Source organism: Pipistrellus kuhlii, unplaced genomic scaffold, assembly GCF_014108245.1.
Source record: "Pipistrellus kuhlii isolate mPipKuh1 unplaced genomic scaffold, mPipKuh1.p scaffold_m20_p_9, whole genome shotgun sequence".
NCBI classification, from domain to species: Eukaryota; Metazoa; Chordata; class Mammalia; order Chiroptera; family Vespertilionidae; genus Pipistrellus; species Pipistrellus kuhlii.
The window spans coordinates 41,134,298-41,153,799 of record NW_023425595.1 but is presented as its reverse complement, the minus strand read 5'-3'; the positions used below and the strand labels follow the sequence as shown (position 1 = coordinate 41,153,799).

The window sequence follows — 19,502 nt, the reverse complement described above, 5'->3', positions numbered from 1 at the left end:
TTAGCAAATCATGTCAACTCTACCCTCAAAATAAACCTTGAATCAGGTCACTTTTCACCAACATTATTCTTGCTACTATTTTAATCCAACCACCATCACCTTTTGCCCAGGCTATAATAATATACTAGAAGCCTGGTGCATGGATTTGTGCAACAGTGGGGTCCCTATGCCCTCTCACAATCCGGGACTCTTTTGGCAGATATCAAATAGCTGGTTTCAGCCCAATCCCTGCATGTCAGCTCCAGACAGGAGGGAGCCTGATCCCCATAGGCCCAATCCAGGCAGGAGGGAGCCACTTTCTGTGCATTGAGTGTCTGTCCCCTGGTGGTCATTACATGTCATAACAACCAGTCAACTGGTTGTTCGGTCACTTGGGCTTTTATATATATAGATTCAAACTAGCCTCTGTTTCTGCATTGTCTCTTCTACAGTCTATTATTCTCCACACAATAGCCAGGAAGAGTTTTTTTAAAAACATAAATCAGACTATATCCACTCATCCTTCTGCTTCAAATTTTCCACTAGCTTCTCTTCCCATTTACACAAACTCCATGGCCTTTCCACAAGCCATGGCTCCCCCTTTAACTTTATTTTCTCTCAACCTTTCTGTAATCATGAGGCTTGTCATGTTGGCTTTCATGCTTTTGATCCAAAGTTCTAAGTATGTTTCTGCCTAAGGCCTCTCTGCTTGCACCTTTTTCTATCTGTAACACTCTTCACCTGATGTTCAGGTGGATTTTTCCCTCACTATATTCAGGGCTTTATTTTTCTTCATAGTATGTATCATCACAAGGCATTATATTACTAACAAGTTATTTGTTTAAACTAGAATAGCAGTTCTAGGATGGCAGAATGCTTGCCTTCAGTGCTGTGACCCTAAGCACCTCCAACAGCAGCTCTCACAGAGTAATTGTCCAATAAATATTGAAAGAATAATAAAAATACTTGAAGAGTTGTAAAATGAAAGAATTGTCAATATGGAAGGCAGAAGACTAGGTATTAATATTCTTGAATAGTTGACTTTAGCTTAGTGAAAAGAAAAGCTTAAGAACAATGACAACTACCTGATGCTAGAGCGCAGGGCCTTGTTATGAGTGCAATGAACTCTTCGTTACCACAAGGGTTCAGGGTCTTGTTATTGAGGAGTTTTATTTGGGTCATTTTTAAGAACTGTTCATTGTCCCTGGCTGGTGTGGCTCAGTGGTTGAGCATCGACCTATGAACCAGGAAATCACTGTTCTATTCCTGGTCAAGGCACATGCCCAGGTTGCAGGCTGGATCCCCAGTAGGTAGTATGCAGGAGGAAGATTGATTATTCTCTCTCATCATTGATGTTTCTGTCTCTCCTCTCCCTTCTTTTCTCTCTAAAAATAATAATAATAAAAACCTGTTTAAAAAAAAGGCCTGTTCCCCTGTAAGATTCTATGTCAGAGGGTGAGAGGCAGAGAAAGAAGAGCTTTGTTGGAGAATATGAGCATGAGGCAATTTCCTCACAGAGACAACCATTTAAGATAACTGTAAAAAGTTCCCAGAAAAAAACACAAGGTGACTCACAACCCATCCACACTCCATTCCAGGATGCCAACCAAGATCATTATTGTGTCTCTGAGCAGCCTTTCTGATTTCTGGAAGGCACTCAGGCACTGACCCTCTTGCTACTCTCTGGATGCTACTGTGGGATGGTGAATACAGTACAACAGATGCAAATTTATATGCTCTTGCTTTTTAACCTTTAGATGAGGAAGCTTCCCAGAAACTCATCAATCTTTTAGTCAACCATATTGAGGAAAGATTAACTTCCATCTTGGTTTTTATTCTGTAAAGGACTCAGTGAGGTTGTGGTGTTGTGAAATATTCTGTAGAATATTCAAGAAAGAGCTTCAAAATTATTCAAAAGTTTATGCTATTTTTGGAAGAATTTGTCATTGAACTGAAAGAGCAGAGAAATAACACATATCAAGCACGTACTAAGTACCAAGTGGTTAGAACTTTGCATTTCTTAAACTCCAATGCTCTTTGCAGTATTTTTTAGCCATTCATATCAAGTTTGTTGAATGAACTGGATTTAGTAAAGTATAAAGATAAGCCAATTTTATTTTTCTCTCTCTGCCCTCCCACAAACCACTCTCAGGATAAATTCTCCTCTGCTTTTGATAGTCTCTGGCATATCACTTATAATAATAAATCTACTCCAATCTAACAATCCCATAATTGTAATGCAGTTAAATGTAAAATAAAATTTCTAAACTCCTGTATGATTTAAAATGTCTCCTTCTCCTCAGCTCCATCTTGCCTCAGAGCAAAAACTCTGTAATGATCTGTCTCTGCAAACGTCTTTGCTTTCTCTGTGTGTCATTCTCCACCTTTCTTGAACAGAGCAGGAGATCATGGGGAAAGGACAGTTTTATGGTGGGATATAATTGTCATCTGGTCTCAATAACCTTGGGGTGGCACATGTGTCATCTGGTGCTTTCTCCTCCATGGGCTTTTCTGGGTTTCTTAGAGCTCTTCATTCCAGCCAATGCAAAGCTGTGGTCCTTCAGGTGGAAGCAGTACTCCCTCTGCATAGCCACATTTAACTCCTTTCCTCATCCGTGAGTAATCAGTGGCCCACCCTTCTGTTTAGATGCAAACAGTCCCTTGAATAGAGTCCCTTTAATGAATAACCTAACCAGCTGCCCAACTCCAGACCCCACATGAAGACCCCACAGGGATGTATGCACTTTTCCCTGTCGCCTAAGAAATCTCTGCTTCTTCCCATTTCAGCACCCAGAGCCCAAATGGAGCAACTTGAGGTACAATCTCCCACTTTGCATTTTCAGGTGAAGGCAACTATCCAGACTTTTTACTCTTGCTCACCCAAAAGTCAAGACAAGAGCCCTGAGTCAAACCATACAAATCCCTCTCCCTAAACTAAGTTGAAGGGCAACATCCCTACAACTGACAAAACCAATTTGAGATCACCCCCTTGTGTGTACTCTTGAATCTGTATTTACTTCTGAATGTGGGGATGTTTTGAGTGTTTAATTGTAAACAATAGAAAGAGTTGTATTTGATTCTTTCTCATGTTAGTTTTTTCTTCCAAACAATCCTATAAGGTAGATACTATTATTGCCCAATTTTATAATTCAAGAACTATATCTCAGAAACTTTAAATTACTTACTCAAGATCTTGCAACTGACATTGGTGAGTGAAAAAGGCATCACTGCTGTTCTCACAGTAGTTGTTTTGTTGGGGAAGATAGAAAGTAAATTAACATACAGGGAAACAAATGAATACTTGTACATTCACACATGAATATCAATTATGACACACTGTGGAGGAGAATAAAAGTATGCAATGATCAAAATTAACAGGGAGGTCGGAGGAGGTCTTTTTAAGAGGTGATCATTAAACTGAGTCATTAAAGTAAAAAATTTCTTTAAGTACATAGTTTCCTTATGGAACATAAGAAATGAACACTCCAGGCAGAAAGACTAGCAGATGGAAAAGCTCTGAAGTAGAAAAGAGTTTGGTAGGTAAAGAACAAAACACAGACTAAACATAGATGGGGAAAAGTTGCATAAGGTAGGTTGGACAGGTGAGCATCATTGGTCAGAAGACTTGGGTGAAAGTCCTGGGAGGTAAAGGCTTTGGCTCCATTCAACTTTGTTGTATCTATAATAATAAAAGCATAATATGCAAATCAACCAAAAAGCTGAACAGCAGAATTACCATCCAGAGACCTTCAGGACGAAGCCGGGGCTGCGAGGGCCCAGGCAGCTGAAGCTATGAAGTCATAATCTTGCACGTATTTCGTGCACTGGGCATTTAGTTATAATATAAGACACAATGTTTTTCTCTCTTCTCTGACCCAACCCTCTCCTTTCTATCTTTCCTTTGAAATTTGCTGGCAAAATTAGAGGTTACCCATAGAAGCTTAATTTTCAACCACCAACCAATCTACTAAGCAACCTACAACTAAAAGGCCGTGTTTATGACAAACAGTTGAATACTTGTACTTGTTGATGCTGCTAAACTGGAAAGGGCTATATTTTCCTGTTGCCCCTCAATCTGACCTAAGGAAGAATAAGGATCTTCAGTTAGATGTGACATTTCTGTGATTTTGAACTGCAGTTTAGAGAGTTTGATTCATTGTTAGCATTTGAGAGAAATACAGATCTTTCTCATGATTTAAAAACTCTAGAGTTCTTCCCTTTGTAGAAAAGTGTGCACTGCCACATGGAAGAAAGCACAGGCCACAGAGTCAGAGAGACCTGGGTTCAAATCCTGGCTTTTCTACTTGTGAGCTTGTCAACCTATGTGAATTGCTAACATGTCCCTAGCCTCAGTTTTCTCTTTTATAAACAGATATAATACTAGGAACTACCCTAGTTAATGGTTTGTTGTGAGGCTTAAATGAAGCAATGGGTCTTATTTTTGTCTTTATTACTGTTATTATTAAGTAACAGCATAATGATTTGGGGGAACCTCTGAAAATGATAGCCACGAAAGTGTTAACAGTTAATATCGTTTAGGAAAAATATTCAGGAAGTAACCAATTGAACACTAAATTGAGGAATCCATCCTTTTTGTTGGTGGTTAAGTATTTTGGAGCATCATGCTTAGTTTTCAAAAGACTCTCTACAATTTTACTAGTGATGAATTCACTCATGTGTCTTCTAGTTTTTACCCCCTAAAGACCATGGATTGCATTCTTAGTAGTTAAAGGAGAGAGATAATCTGTTAGCTTATTTAATTCTCAAAACCACTTCATTTTTAAAATAAAGAAGCTGCCTCTTTAATGAACCACTTTTGCTTCCACATTCTCAGGTTTCACCCAGTTGGGTTGACCCAACCAAAAGCAACAAGAGAATTATTCATGATTGCTTTTTGGGGTCTTGCATGAGCATTTTGGACACCACTTTTGAAAAACTTCTTGTCCAACAAACTAGCTTTAACTCCCAGATATGTTTCTTAAATGCATGTCAGGCAGCCAACTTCCCACTACCCAACCCCCACAAAACATCTTCCTGGTGTTGTTTTCTCAACTTGCTATTCTACCTTCTCATGTTCTAAAATATTATTTCAACAAGGACCATCATTTCAGTATTAAAAAGCTACTTCTGCTTTTTCTCAGAAGTCAGAAGATAATGCAGGATGATGTGTGCTTCCCTTATATGTGTTTCCTTTGGAGGGAAGGAGACTAGCGAACAGGCGTTTGCTGTCCTGCTGGCAGCTGAGTCCTTTTATTTGCCTGGCCCAATGGGGCTTTTTTTTTTTTCTTCTTCTTCTTTCTTTTTTTGTCGTATAAAGCCCTGTGATTTTTCAAAGGCTTTTGAGTACAACAATCTTTCCTGTGGTTCTGCTCACCCAGCACATTTTGCAGGAGTGAACGTTAAAAAGACTAAGTGTTGTTGAGTTTGAGTGTTTTATGATGTTGTTCTCCCTGCAAATCTTTCATAAACAGGGACTTAATTCAGTTGCTTAAGAGCGGATGTGTTAGCCATTTTGATTGCTTGCTTGATTTTGGTAGTTTGGGATCAGAGCAAAGGACGCCTGGATGTTTTTAACAAGCTTCACTTGTGAGTATTGCCGTTACTTTCAAATATCCGTAACTCGACAGAAGAGCATCCCTGGGTGTAATAATTGTGAAACTTGAAAGTACATTTCACCTGAAATTTTGCCCTTACTGTACTCAAGGTCATCTCTTCCTTGATGTGTTCAATAACAAGTGCTTATATATACAGCTAAGAGCAAAGAATGATGAGAAGAAAGTAAAATTACATATTGATAGCTTTAGAAATTATCTAAGTATTTACTTTATTCCCCCAAGTTGATGTTACCACGTGCCCAGGGTATCTGGATGGCAGTGATTTCTCTACCTGGAATTACACCTGCAGGACTCGGATTTCCTAAGCAGTTGCTGCTGACAGACTCTGAGACAAATAATCCTCCTACTAGCAGCTGGTTAAGGACCAAACTGGTGAAAATTTCAAACCTGTCAGCTCTTTTCTCTTGAGAACTACTGTAGCAGCACAGCCAGGGTTAGCTCTTTTGTCAAGACTGGGCTGAAACATGAGCTCTTGGAGAGAAAAGACTGTATCTCACAGCAGACTGGGATCACTTTTGCTTTGTCAGCGTGGCAAATTGGAAAAAGTATAGGCTTGGATGTCAGATGGGGTTGAATTCCTGTATGTGATTCTTATGAGTAGATATCTATAAACACAGAAATCCTCTGAGTCTCAGCAACTTTCTTCTGTAAGTTGAGAATAATACTACCAATGTCAAGTGTGCTTTTCCAGTTTAAGTAAAATAATAGCAGCTATGAAGAGCCTACCACATGCGGCAGCTCTTATTATTTGTGTTCTGGAATTAAATGCTCTTCTCCTATGGTCCCTCTTTCTGTTTGTCAAGTGATTCTCAACCCCCCATTTGCTGATTCTGGACACCAAGCTGCCCAGGGTCTACTGATTTAGGAAGCAAGCTCAGAGGCCCAGCTCTCTTGAAATTAGGGACACTTGGGTAGTATCCATAGTGAAAAGTCACCCTCTAAATGCCCCTGTAATTGGCTCTGGGACATTAAGGCTGTGAAAATGTAACAAATAGAGCTGCCCACACAATCATTTAATGGTAATAGTTCTAATTTATGGTCTTTATATGCAGAGAAGCTGCCCAGAGGGAGTGGAAGAGGGAGGCATTATTGCCAAGGGGCTGTGCAGGTAGCAGGACAGATGTCCTTGCCCACAAGGCATGAAAGACAAACACTGAAAATGAAAAAAGAAAAATAGCCAAACAGTACAGTTACAGAAATAACTTGTGTGACTTCAAGACATTAAAAATAAAACTGCTTTCCTTGTGTGCCTGCCCTTGACAGTGATTTCATTTTTTAGTCATCTTTCAACTGATTTTGTTTCCTCTGAATGAAGAATACATTTTTCCTTTTTTCACACTTAGACACACACACACACACTCACACACACATACATATATATATATATATATATATATAAAATGTTTTATCTGCATACTATTTATATACAAACAAGTATACAAACAAAAATAGGTTTAAGTGTTTATCTAATAATATTCTGGTATATTTATTTATTTTTTCAGTAACACATTCCTTATTTGTATAAATGCAATTGTTCCTCATATGCATAACAATAAACATAAATACTGTAATACCTGACCACATGCAATTATCTATATGTACCTCAATTTATACCCTTAATGTCACAAACTCTGCCTTTTAGAACCATTATTTTCTTTTTAAAATATATTTTTATTCATTTCAGAGAGCAAGTGAGAGAGATAGAAATATTAATAATAAGAGAGAATCATTAATTGGTTGCCTTCTGCATGCCCCACCATGGGGACTGAGCCCACAACCCAGGCATATGCCCTGACCAGAAATCTAAACATGACCTCCTGGTTGATGCTCAAACACTGAGCCACACCATCCAGGAGCATCCTTTTCTTTAATATCTCAAAAGGGGTTCAAGCCCACAACCTGCATGCCATGGGAAGCCAAGCGCCTTTTCAGCATTTCAGAAGATTGCCTCCTGGCTACCTCTAGTCTTAAAGTTCCTCAGTGGTTTCTATAGTTACTATAACTTTATAGTAAGGGTTGGAATAAGAAAGTGTGAAGCTCCTGCTTTGTTCTTTTTCAGAATTGTTAAGCAATTCTTAAAGAGTTTTAAATATATAGCCAGATTTTTTTTGTAAAAACTAAGCCTACTTGAGTGAAAAGAATAAGATTAAAGACAGAGGCACATACTGTAAACTTTGTGTGACAGAATGTATACAGCATAGAATGTACTGTTGTAATAGTTAAAGGACTTGATATAAAATATCTTAATCTCCAATGAAACGAATGTTATGGCAAAGTAAATGTACCTTAATGCCATTGCTGTATAATTGAAGACATTAGCACTTATCATACATAATCCATTAAGAGAGTCTATTGCTTAATAGTTTCCTACAGTTTCTTTAGCATATCTGAAATCATATAATAAATACTGGAAATATTGGTTAGCCACTTCATAAATCTGATCCAAAATAAGTACATGATTTCATACTGAGCAAACTGTCCTTGCAAAAATAGGCACTTGTGTAATTATCTCAATTATATAAATCTCATTTTTGGACCTAAACTGAATCCAGATTTTATAATTAGTTCTTTTACACAGATGCTTCATAAGGATGATCAGGTGAAGTAGGGAAGCCAAACATCTGCTGAAAAGGCCCATTTAAAATATTGTGATTGGTGAATTAAAATATGCTTAAAAATGAATTTATGAATTTAGGGTTATATTTTTAGCAGATTACAAATGCCTGTTTGTTTTATATTTTAAAGTTTGGTTTTATGAATAGGCTGGGACATTCGGGTAATGGGAGAGGGAGGAACCAAGAAAAGCTAATATTGCAAACTAAATTATGAACATAGAATTGAAGGGAAGTTTTCCCATGTGAATTGTAAAGAGTGACAACTAAATATAATTAGGAAAAAGGGGAAATGTGGAAAGGAAAAAATGCCTTATCATACAAAATTGAGCATCCTCCCAACCACACAGAATATACTTTAATGTATGTTTTATACAACAGCTAAAGACTAATACGGTAAATTGGAAAATACAAAATCTAATCTTAAAACTTTTCAGAGGCTTCCTATTGTGATTAATACAAGGCCCAAACCCAGCACAGAACCTCTAGAACTTCACGAGCTTTTCTTTCTTCAACTTCAGTCCCCAGGTCTCATGCTAGCCCCATTCTCTCCTGAACCATAGTGATCTAAGCTGTTTGTACCTTTATACAGGTTACTCCTTCTCTCTGCTTAGTAGTCCTTGATGCCTCTCTTCTTCCAGCCATTCAACAGAGCTAAGCTCAGCTGTCACTGTCTCCAAGAAGTCTTCCCTGACTTGACTCTCTGCCTTTCCTCCAAAGAACTGGCTTATCCTCTGTTGTCATTTCTTTCACTTGGTCTATAAGCTTCATGAAGACAGGGATGGTGCCCTATTTATATTTGTCTTTCCCAATACTGCTCTCATGAGTTGAATTGTGTCTCCTGCAAATAGATTTTAAAGTCTTAACTCCCAGTATCTGTGAATGTGATTTCAAGAAAATGGGATTTTTGTCGATAATCAACTTAAGATGAGGTCATTAATATGGATCCTAATCCAGTATGACTGGTGGTCTTATCAAAAATAAAAAGGAATGTTGGACACAGAGATAGACACACACCCGGGAGTAGTACATCATGTGGAGATGAAGGCAGAATTGAAGTAATGCATCCATAAACCACGAAGTGCCAAAGCTTGCCAGCAAACTGCCAGAAACTTGTTGAGAAGCCTGGGAGGAAGTAGTGCCTTCATCTGGACTTCTAGGCTCCAGAATTATCAGACAATAAATTTCAATTTTGTAAATCACTCAGTTTGTGGCACTTTGTTCCAGTAGCCCAGAAAACTAATGTAGCCTGGAGCTGAAAATTTTTAAAGAATGAATGAAGTAACTCACCTCAGTGTTTTACCAGCCTGATCCCTTTCTTATACAGTTCTTTATAGCATGCTTATGGAAACAGGATTCAGTAATCTTTTATTTAATTCAGTAATTAATTTTAAAAATTACTTTTGAAGTATCTACTTAGTTCATAACACTCCTTGGGAACATAAATAAAAGCATTATTGTTCCTTTTAAAGCAGTCACCTAAAGTATACACATCTCTATTAATGTGAAATACTTGACATTTAAAAGTATGCCTGTGCCATGTGATCATTTAGTCGTTGAACACATCAATCATTAATTCATTCTCAAAATACTTATTGAAAAATTACTCTATGCCATCACTGTGCTCAGCATGGCCTATTTTATGCAACCCCCTTCTTTCTAGGGTCATATAATTTAGTTGAAGAGAGAAGATAAATGTACATAAAATATTAATTTGTAAAGTGATTTAATCTAACTGCTAACATTTTCTGTGCTTATATCCAGATTGTTGAGAATTGCTGAAGGAAAAATAAATTATTAGAGGAGTGATAGCCACTAAACCTTAACTACACAATCAGCCATTCCTTGTAACTTGTCTGCATTTCTCCAATGAATTATCTCTTTCTTTTTCCTTAATAGCTATTTTAAAACTTCTGTACATTTCTCAAATCTCTGACCTCACTATTTTATTCATTCTTGGTCAATGTCCATACTTTCTTGCTATCAGAAAGAATTGAAGATGAGAACTCCTTTAATGTTCTACCATTAAGTCTATATTCTTAATCTTCATCTACAGCACCCCATTCTCCTTTCCACCTAACTGAGGAGAGAAAATGTCCTCCTATCTCCATTTATTAACGTACCCCAAAATATTTATTAAGCACACCATCAGGGAATAAATGTAAATTGGTGAGTATAGGAGATATAATTCCTTTCCTCCTAGAGCCTGTATTCTGCCTAAGATTACTTGTTGCTTTCACCTAAACTATTTTTATTTTCTCAAATAAGCCGTGTCATCTCTCAGTTCTGGATCTTTGAATACATGTTTTCCTCTGCAGGAATGTCCTTCTCCCAACTCCCCCTCCCCCCTTTTTTTTTTCCTGGCTCACATTCACCTCCCAGGACTCTAATTGGCAATCAGGACCTATAGTTAGCCTTCTCTGACAGTCAGACCCAACCCAAGATAGGCGGCAGTCCATCTCTCTGCTCCCATAGACCCTGCTCCTCTCTCATCAACTTACCACTGGATTTTTATTGCCTCTTCGTCTTACCTTCTACTAGATAAGAACCATGCCTTTCTAGTTCAAGGATATAACCACAATGTTTAGGCCAGTACTTACACTTGATTAGTCACCAGTATGTTTGTTGAATGAGTTAATTCATTCTATTTAAGTAAAAGTGAAAAGGCTGATACAGATAACTGGTTCTACTGGAATTCAACTTAGAAATGCATCACTATAGTAGGTTAGAGTTGGCAAAGACTTGAGTTGTCTTGAAAATTAAAGTGGTGAAGGCATTTCAAATTCAGGAATAGACATACTCTCATAAAAAAGCACCACAGTAAGATCAGCTTGCCTGGAGGAAGCTTAGCTGGAGAGAAGGAATAGTGATGAGAGAATATGTAAAATTTCTATATAGCAAATGAACAGTCAATTTGAAGTAATAGAGCAACATAATGAATGTAGAACTTTAGGGAATAATAACCTGGAAAACATTTGCAGAATTGGTTGTAGAAAAATGGAGGGAAAAACTAACATTGGGTAATACAAATCATAAGCCTTTTACAATAAAGCAGACATGATTGGATAAGCATTTGATTTAGTGAAATAGCTGGGGAGAATAATAATATATTCTGATAAAATATAACAACTGTTGTATTATACAACATTGTAATGAATATCATCTAGCAACTCTCTGCCAAGTATCATAATAAGCCCTCGATTCAGTGATGCCAATCTCAGAGCTTCCAGTTTACTCTGAAATATTCTTCTAATTGGAAAACACAGAAAACAGGAAAGAAGGGGGTTATAAGTGCATTCTTTCAAGCTTATGAGTTTAAGGTGACAAATCAAACTCAAGAGAGTGTTGAGGTACAAGAAGTTTGGGCACTTACCATAGCAGTGGTAATTGAAACTATGGAAATGGATTCTCTACAAGAAAGAGATTATGGAGAGAATATGATTCTATGGAGTGTGCCTCAAGGAATAACTATTATTCTAAGGAAACGATTATCAAATTTAGCATACATCCCCCAAAGTTTCCATCGGATTCAGGATCATCTGGCATGGGCCCCAACTTTTACATTTCTAACAAGTTCCCACATGATGCTAATGCTAGTAGGGTAAGGACCATATTTGGAGAACCACTTTGTGGTTCTAGAACAATAAAATGAACATAAATAAAATGAAGAGGGAAGTAATAAGAGTAGGAACAGGGCAGTACAATGTTATGAGCGAAGGAATGCAAAAGTAACCAGTAGAGTTTTGTGAAATGCAGAAAGAACAAAAGGCCATCAGAAATGTTTATGCCTTTTGGAAGAAAATTCTGTATCAGTATGATTTCCATTAGAAAGGAAAGAAGAGCTAGATATGTGCACAACCACTCGGGCCATAAGAATTAGATTCTGTTCTTAAGGCTGCCCTAACAAATGACCACAAACTGGGTGGCTTAAGATTGATTCACTAGTCCTGGAGCCTGAAAGTTTAAAATCTAGGGTTCAGCAAGATTCATTCCTTCTGGAAAGTTCTGAAGGACAGTTTACTCCACATCTGTTCCCTAGACTTTGTCAGTTTCTCCAATCTTGGTTATTCCTTGACTTTCGGATGCATCACTTCAACTTCTGTCTCTGTTATCACAAGAATTCTTCTCTGTGTGTCTGTGTTTCTGTATCTAAGTTTACTTTTCATTCAAGGTCACCAATTATTGGATTAGGACCCACACTAATCCAGTAAAACTTCAACTTAAATTGATTATATCTGCAAAGACCCTGTTTTCAAGTAAGGTCACATTTACAGGCACATAGGACTTCACACCACCTTTGAAAGGGACATAATTCAACCAATAGCAGATGCCATATGAGTAGATGGTGGTGTATGGAATGAGATGGATGAGATTGAGAAGGGTGTGTGTGAAAAGGAAACAGAGTAAATATATGCTGTTTAAAAGTTTCAGCTCTTAACAGAAAGGAGGATATGGCAAGTTTAAGAGATGGTATTTTCAGGATAGGACAACGACAGAAGAGAAAAAAGCAGTGAGTAAGAGACAGAATATTTTAGAGTGGTGAGTAATAATAAGTAAAGTCCTGGAGTAGAGAGGAAGATTTGGACTTAGAAAAAAGGACTGATGTTTATTTCATTGAATAAAGGGAAAGTAGAAAGGATAAGTATAGACATGGGGACTTTTAAGTTGGCATTAATGTGATTTGCTAAAATGCATGAGTGGGTATTATGAGTTCCTAAAAGAAAATAATTCGGGACATTGAAATAAATTAATAGGGTGATCTGTGAGGTATTTTTTAAGCATTATTGAGAAGAATCAAGAGTAAGAAAATAAAGCTTTGGCTTTTAATTAACCACACCTACAGTGCCCAATGAGATTAATTAGTGTCTCAAATTAAAATAAAAGGTACATTTCTGATATTTATTTAAGCAAAAAAATTCTTTCTAAAAGAGAAGAGATATGAAATAGTCTGTTATCTGTGTAGACCAGAACCATTGTATATTTTACTTTGTTGTTGTTGTTTTTAACCAAAATGCATATACATTCAGAAGTTAAGTTGCCTGTGTACGTGAGTGTTTTTTAAGAGGGGGCTAGCTGGGGTTCAGTTTGGATTTTTTGTTTCCTTTAATAAAAACATGTAGTCAAAATGTACAGAATGCCACTAGTGTTTTCTGTGAAGCAAAAAATACCTTACCTAGCAGATCCTAGATAAATTATGTCAGAAGCAGTCTGCTTAATATTGAATTGTGCCTAGCCAGTGTGGTTGAGAGTCAACCTATGAACAAGGAGGTTAGAGTTGGATTCCTTGTCAGGGCACATGCTCATGTTGTGGGCCTGATCCCCACTGTGAAGTGTGCAGGAGGCAGCCAATCAATTATTCTCTCTCCTCACTGATGTTTCCATCTCTCTCTCTCTCACTCTCTGTCTCTCTTGCTCACTCCCTTCCTCTCTGAAATCAATAAAACTATATTTAAAAATTAATAATATCGAATTGTTTAGAGAAGCCCCAAGATTTCTCTCCCAGTCAACTCATATCAGATGAAGTTGAACCAAGTTACTAAATGACTGCAAAACTTCATGGGGCTTAGTTCTTTACACCCCCAATGAATATATGGGTACATTGTAATCATATGACTTTTAAGCATTTAGTTTTTATTCTGAGCTTCTCCAGTACAGTATCTCTCTCTCTTGCCAAGACTTCTGCTTTCTTTCTCCACCTCTCACTCACACCTCCTCTGCAGCATGGGCAGGAAATAAGGGAAAAGGGTGAACTGTGTTCCTCTTGTTCTTTCTTTATAGAGTTCAGAAGAGATTTTGTGTGGAAAGAGCTTAAATTAAAGATTTGAACAAGGATCAGGCATTCCCTATTCCTATATCTCTCATGTTAATGTAAGGAATAGCCATTTGGGGATAAGTAAAAACTTTAGAAAGGGGAACCCAACTGTAGGTAATAGAAGTAAAACAAATTCTTTTTATATATCACATGTTTGTCAAACAGATCAGTTTTTTTTATTTATTTCTTGGGAAATTGGATTTTTTTAATTCCACACACTTTTTTCCTTTGCTAGAGTGCTAAAATATGTGGATTTTTCTTCCATGATTTTACTTATATTATTCTGTGGCAGTTTTGTTTATTACTAGCATGCACATATGCATATTTAGTATAATTCTTAATAACCAGACATTTCACAGTAGAAACTGTTAGGGTCAGTATTGTGGTGAGACCTACAAACCCTTTTCATGGAGTTAATTTTATAAATGACTAGTCTACCAAGGAACACATGAAAATATGTGATGTAAATGGCAGAGCTTTTAAGATTGTAGTTCTGAAAAAATACTCAGAATGTAAGAAAATACATACAGGTAATTCAATGCACTCAGAAAACAAATTAATGAACAAAATGAATAGTTTACCAAAGAGATTGAAACTCTAAAAAAGAACCAATCAGAAATTCTGGAAATGAAGCATGAACTTAAGAAGATTAGGAATGATCTATTAAGCATAAGAAACAGAGCCAACCAGATGGAGGAAAGAATCAGTGATAGGAAAGATAGGCAATGACACAGATGGAAGAAGAGAGATCTGAGCAAAAAGAAAAATGAAAGAGTTGCATAACAACTATATTACTATACCAGAAAAAGCAATATTAGACTAATAGGCATACCAGAAGAAGAGAGAGAGAAAGAAATGGAGAGTCTATTCAAGCAAATAGTGGATGAGAACCTCCCAAAACTATGGAAATAACTAGGTCCTTGAATCCAGAAAGCAAATAGAACACCTAGTTAACAGGGATATTTCTTAATTATGGATACTTCTTTTCAAAACAATGACCAATTCTCTAAATTGGAACATCCCCTAAAAATCAATGTTTTGCTATATTCAGTTTGGTTACTCAGATCTTTGTGAATATCACTGTATTTACACCAGTAGAGATCAATCTAGCTTATTTTATCATAAATTCATATTGTGGGGGATTGCTAGGCATCTCCATCTCAATAGTCAGCCCAATGGAGCTGGAATTTTATGAACATCTTGTGACAAAGTCAGAGCAGCTGACTAGTCATTTAGGCAGTCTGGAATCCAGAGGATGTCTTGGTTTGAAAGTTGCATTCTCTTTTATCAATTCTAACTTAACCTGCAGGACACATCTTTGACACTAAACACCTGTTGATTCTTCTCCTGCTCTTCTAAGTCTTGCTTACATAACACTGGTACTATAAGAGAACTCATCATAACCAGTTAAATAATGCCAGTGTGTCTAGGTGTCTGTTTTTCAAAACAATTTATGGAGGAAAGATAATTTTTCTTAATTTATCAAGCATCTATTATATGCCAGTTACTATACAACACAGATACACTTATTCCCTCATTACAGATCAGTAGTTTACACAGTTAGTAGGTGAGAGAATCAGGATGCAAAGCTGGCTATGCTGTTCCCCAGTCAGAGTTCACTTGAAGCAGGGTAACTACTTAAGAGTCATCAACTGCACTACAGCCCTCTTCTTTTCAGCTGTCCCTCACTCACTAAGCCACCAACTTCATCTTTAAGGAGAATCTTTCTAAGAGACATGTGGCTTTTTCTGTCTTCTTATATTTATTTTTCCATTCATTTTGTATGTAAAATATACTTATAAAGTAACTACAGTTGTCCCCTTTATTCATGCAGGATACATTCCAAGACCTCCAGAGGATGCCTGCAATGGCTAGTACTGAAACCTGTATATACTGTGTTCCTTCATATATAATATATACATGCCTATGGCAAAAATTAATTTATAAATTAGGCACATTAAGAGGCTTAGAGCAATAACTGATAATAAACTAGAACAATTAAAACAATCCTATATAATAAAGAACTAATATGCTAATTTGACTGGACAGCAGAACAACCTTCTGGAATGACCTTCTGGAACAACCAGTGGACAGAGGACAGGGCCTCAAGGCAGCTAGGGCCATAAGGCAGTCAGTGCTGTGAGGGCCAAGTCCCTTGCACAAATTTTGTGCATTGGGTCTCTAGTATCTTACCTAATAATTGACCATACCTCTGCTATCCCCACAGCCAATCAGAGTGAGTATGCAAATTAGAAGGCCAAAGATGGCAGCCACCCAGCTGCTCCGGGTGTGGAATGGCCAGGTGGGGCAGGACACCAGCTATGAGAGGGAGGGTCGGGGGGTGAAAGGATCTACAGGAGCAGAGTGTCAGAGTGAAGACAAACTGCAGACTAAGACAAAGATGGCAGACTCTGGCTGGAGCAAAGGCCTGGGTCTTGGGTGCCAGAGGAAAACCTATGCTGGAAACCAAGGGAAAAAAGGCCTATTGCACGAATCTCTTCATGCAATGGACCTCTAGTACTATAATAAAATTTATGTGAATGTGATCTCTCTCAAAATATCTCTTTGTACAGTACACACAGCATGGATACACAAGAAAAGAGATGATTCATGTCCCAGGTGGGATGGAGTGGGACAGTGAGATATTTCATCATGCTATTCAAAATAGTACACAATATAAAACTTATGAATTGTTTATTTCTAAAATTTTTAAGATTTCAGATGGTGGTTGACCATGGATGACTGAAACCATGAATAGCAAAACCACAAATAAGGGGTACTTGTTCTATATAACTGGCCTTGTTCTATTGCATAGCATAAATCAGACAAAATCCTGTCATCATGAAGTTTATGTTTTCATCAAGGAGACAGACAAAAAATAAATAACATAAAAATACATATATGACTTGCGTAGTATATTATAAGATATAATAAATGGTAAAGTAAAATGAAAAGTAGAGCAGAAGAAGGAAGTGGAGTACATGGTTGAGGGATAGTATTAAATAAGTAGGTCAGGTTCAGGCTCATAGAGAAATTGAAATTTGTACAAAGCTCTGAAGAAAGTGCATTTGAGGCAAAAGGAACAGATAAATGCCCTAAGGTATAAGTGTGTCCAGTGCGTTCTAGAATTATCAAGACTGTGAGTGTTTAGAGAGGAATGAAGGAGGGAAATATTAGCTAATAAGGGGATAGAATGATCCTTTAATGTAGAAACCATGCCTCTGCTTCACTAGAATATGTACAAGGAACTCCCAGTGCCTCCAAACTAATTATTTGGATAGTCTTTTTGCTCAGCAGTCCTAGCCCACATTTGTCTTCATAGACTAGTCCTCCAAAAAGCACTGGCATCCTCTGAGTTTAGAACATTCCAGCCAGATTCAGCCCATCACTCATGAATCATTATTTCTATAGTGTTTCTAGTTAATCCATTCATTTATGTTGACCACAGTCAAAAGCAACAATGCATAACATGTACTCAGGGGTGTTTGTTGAATAAATAGATATATGAGTGAGGTTAGTGAATGAATGAATGAATGAATGAATGAATGGAGGTAGATTGAATCTCATGACACAGATGGATATTCCCATCTCTAAATAAACTTGTATTCTGGATGTAGACAAAAGCTACACATTTACTTACGTTTAATTAAGTATCTGGAATATGGTTGAGTGCTGATTAAATATTAATTCTTTTTAATGTATTCATTTTTTTCATCAAAGTAAGAAAAATCAGAGAAGATTTTTAGTAGCTTCAGAAACATTCTCTGACTCCTACTAAAAATATTTTGCTTCACCTTGAGCAAAGTCACTAGTTAAAATGTTTTTAAACCTAATCTCAGATAAAAAAGTTATTAACTTTTTAGTGATATAATTTTGTCGAGAGCATCCACAGTGATTTCACTGTGCTGGTACAAACTTTAAATGTCAACTACATAATTATGCCCTTTGTTGGATTTAAACTTGTTTAAAGTGGTGATTTGTTTCTTGAGCTCTTCTGTAACCTAGATTGACTGTGGCATTTACTGTTGACATAGTGAATCAGAGTCCCTGGATTTGTTTTAACCTTTTCTTCCTACAGTATGGAATGACTTTTATAGTACTCCAAGTGCAGTAGATTGAGTCTAGCATGTGGCTATGAAACTTTTGTAACTATATTTTTAAGCACCCTATAATCATATATAAATGCTAAGTAATAGGGTTAGAAAACATGAACTGATATGTATTTTGAATTTCAAAGGAAAAGCCAATTAGGTGTATTTTATTTATTCTGGATCATCATTTTCTTATTAAACAATTTTTTTTAATCTGAGGCAAACAGATACATGTATAGATCTGTGGAAGCCAGAGCATCAGTAAAGAGTAATTACCCATTTTGTAGGAAATTAGTGAACACTAATTTTAATTGCTCTATCAACTTAAATCCATTTTCCATTTATATTAACAATTATTATATTTAATTTAACAAAAATTATTCTATTGCAAATATAATTTCAGAGGTATTTCTTTATAATTTGCTATGCCACTGTTTCTTCATTAACTAATCATCTTAAGAGAACATAGTTCTACTTAATATTCAATTAAAGCATAGTGAAATGGAGTATTTTTAAAAATGTTTTTCATTGTTTTTTATGAAGTGCCAGGTAGGTGTGTTGTTGGTCTTTATTATGATAAAACAGGTGTCCTAGTTTTTTTTTAATTAGGTTACTAGGTATGTGTGGTTAAAAATAAAAAAGTCTTACACCAAGTAAGTTACAGAAATTTTCTGTTTTTACTAAAAAAAAAAAATCACTTGATATATATCTCTTTCTAAGCAATATGCATGTTAATTATTATAATTTTAATGTATGCTATAATTATTATTCTGAATGTATATTCAATCATATCCTGAAAAGGATATTTTTATACTTTTAAAGATTCTATGTCATTATTTTTAAATGACTTCATAATGATTTTAATAACTATTATTATCATTCCATTGGTACATATAAATAAAAAAATGTGTAAGCCATAGCACAGTAAAAATTATCTTTCAGTGTAGAAACTTTCATATTTAAAGTGATTTTGATATCCTGTGGTATAAGAGTGATAGAGAATATTGTCTGTTTCTTTATTCTTTTTTTTTAATATATTTTATTGATTTTTTTACAGAGAGGAATAGAGAGTTAGAAACATCGATGAGAGAGAATCATTGATCAGCTGCCTCTTGCACACCCCCTATTAGGATGTGCAAGCCCTTGACCGGAATCAAACCCGGTTCCTTTTAGTCTGCAGGCTGATGCTCTATCCACTGAGCCAAACCGGTTTCAGCTGTTTCTTTATTCTTAAGAATGTATATGGAGATCATTTGTGTGTGTGTGTGTGTGTGTGTGTGTGTGTGTGTGTGTGACTAGCCTCACTATTACTTAATAACAGTTAGTACCATGAAATGTGAAGATATGACAAGGTGGCCAGAGAAGAAAATGGGAAATGCAAGCATCTAGTTTA

At 36.5% G+C, this 19,502-nt stretch overlaps 1 protein-coding gene across 16 annotated transcripts in view; it reads left to right on the top strand.

Annotated features, from left to right (window-relative positions):
• The window catches only part of DLG2 (discs large MAGUK scaffold protein 2), a 1,831,272-nt gene that overhangs the window by 1,356,040 nt on the left and 455,730 nt on the right, over window positions 1–19,502 (top strand). The gene's annotated exons all lie outside the window — the stretch shown is intronic.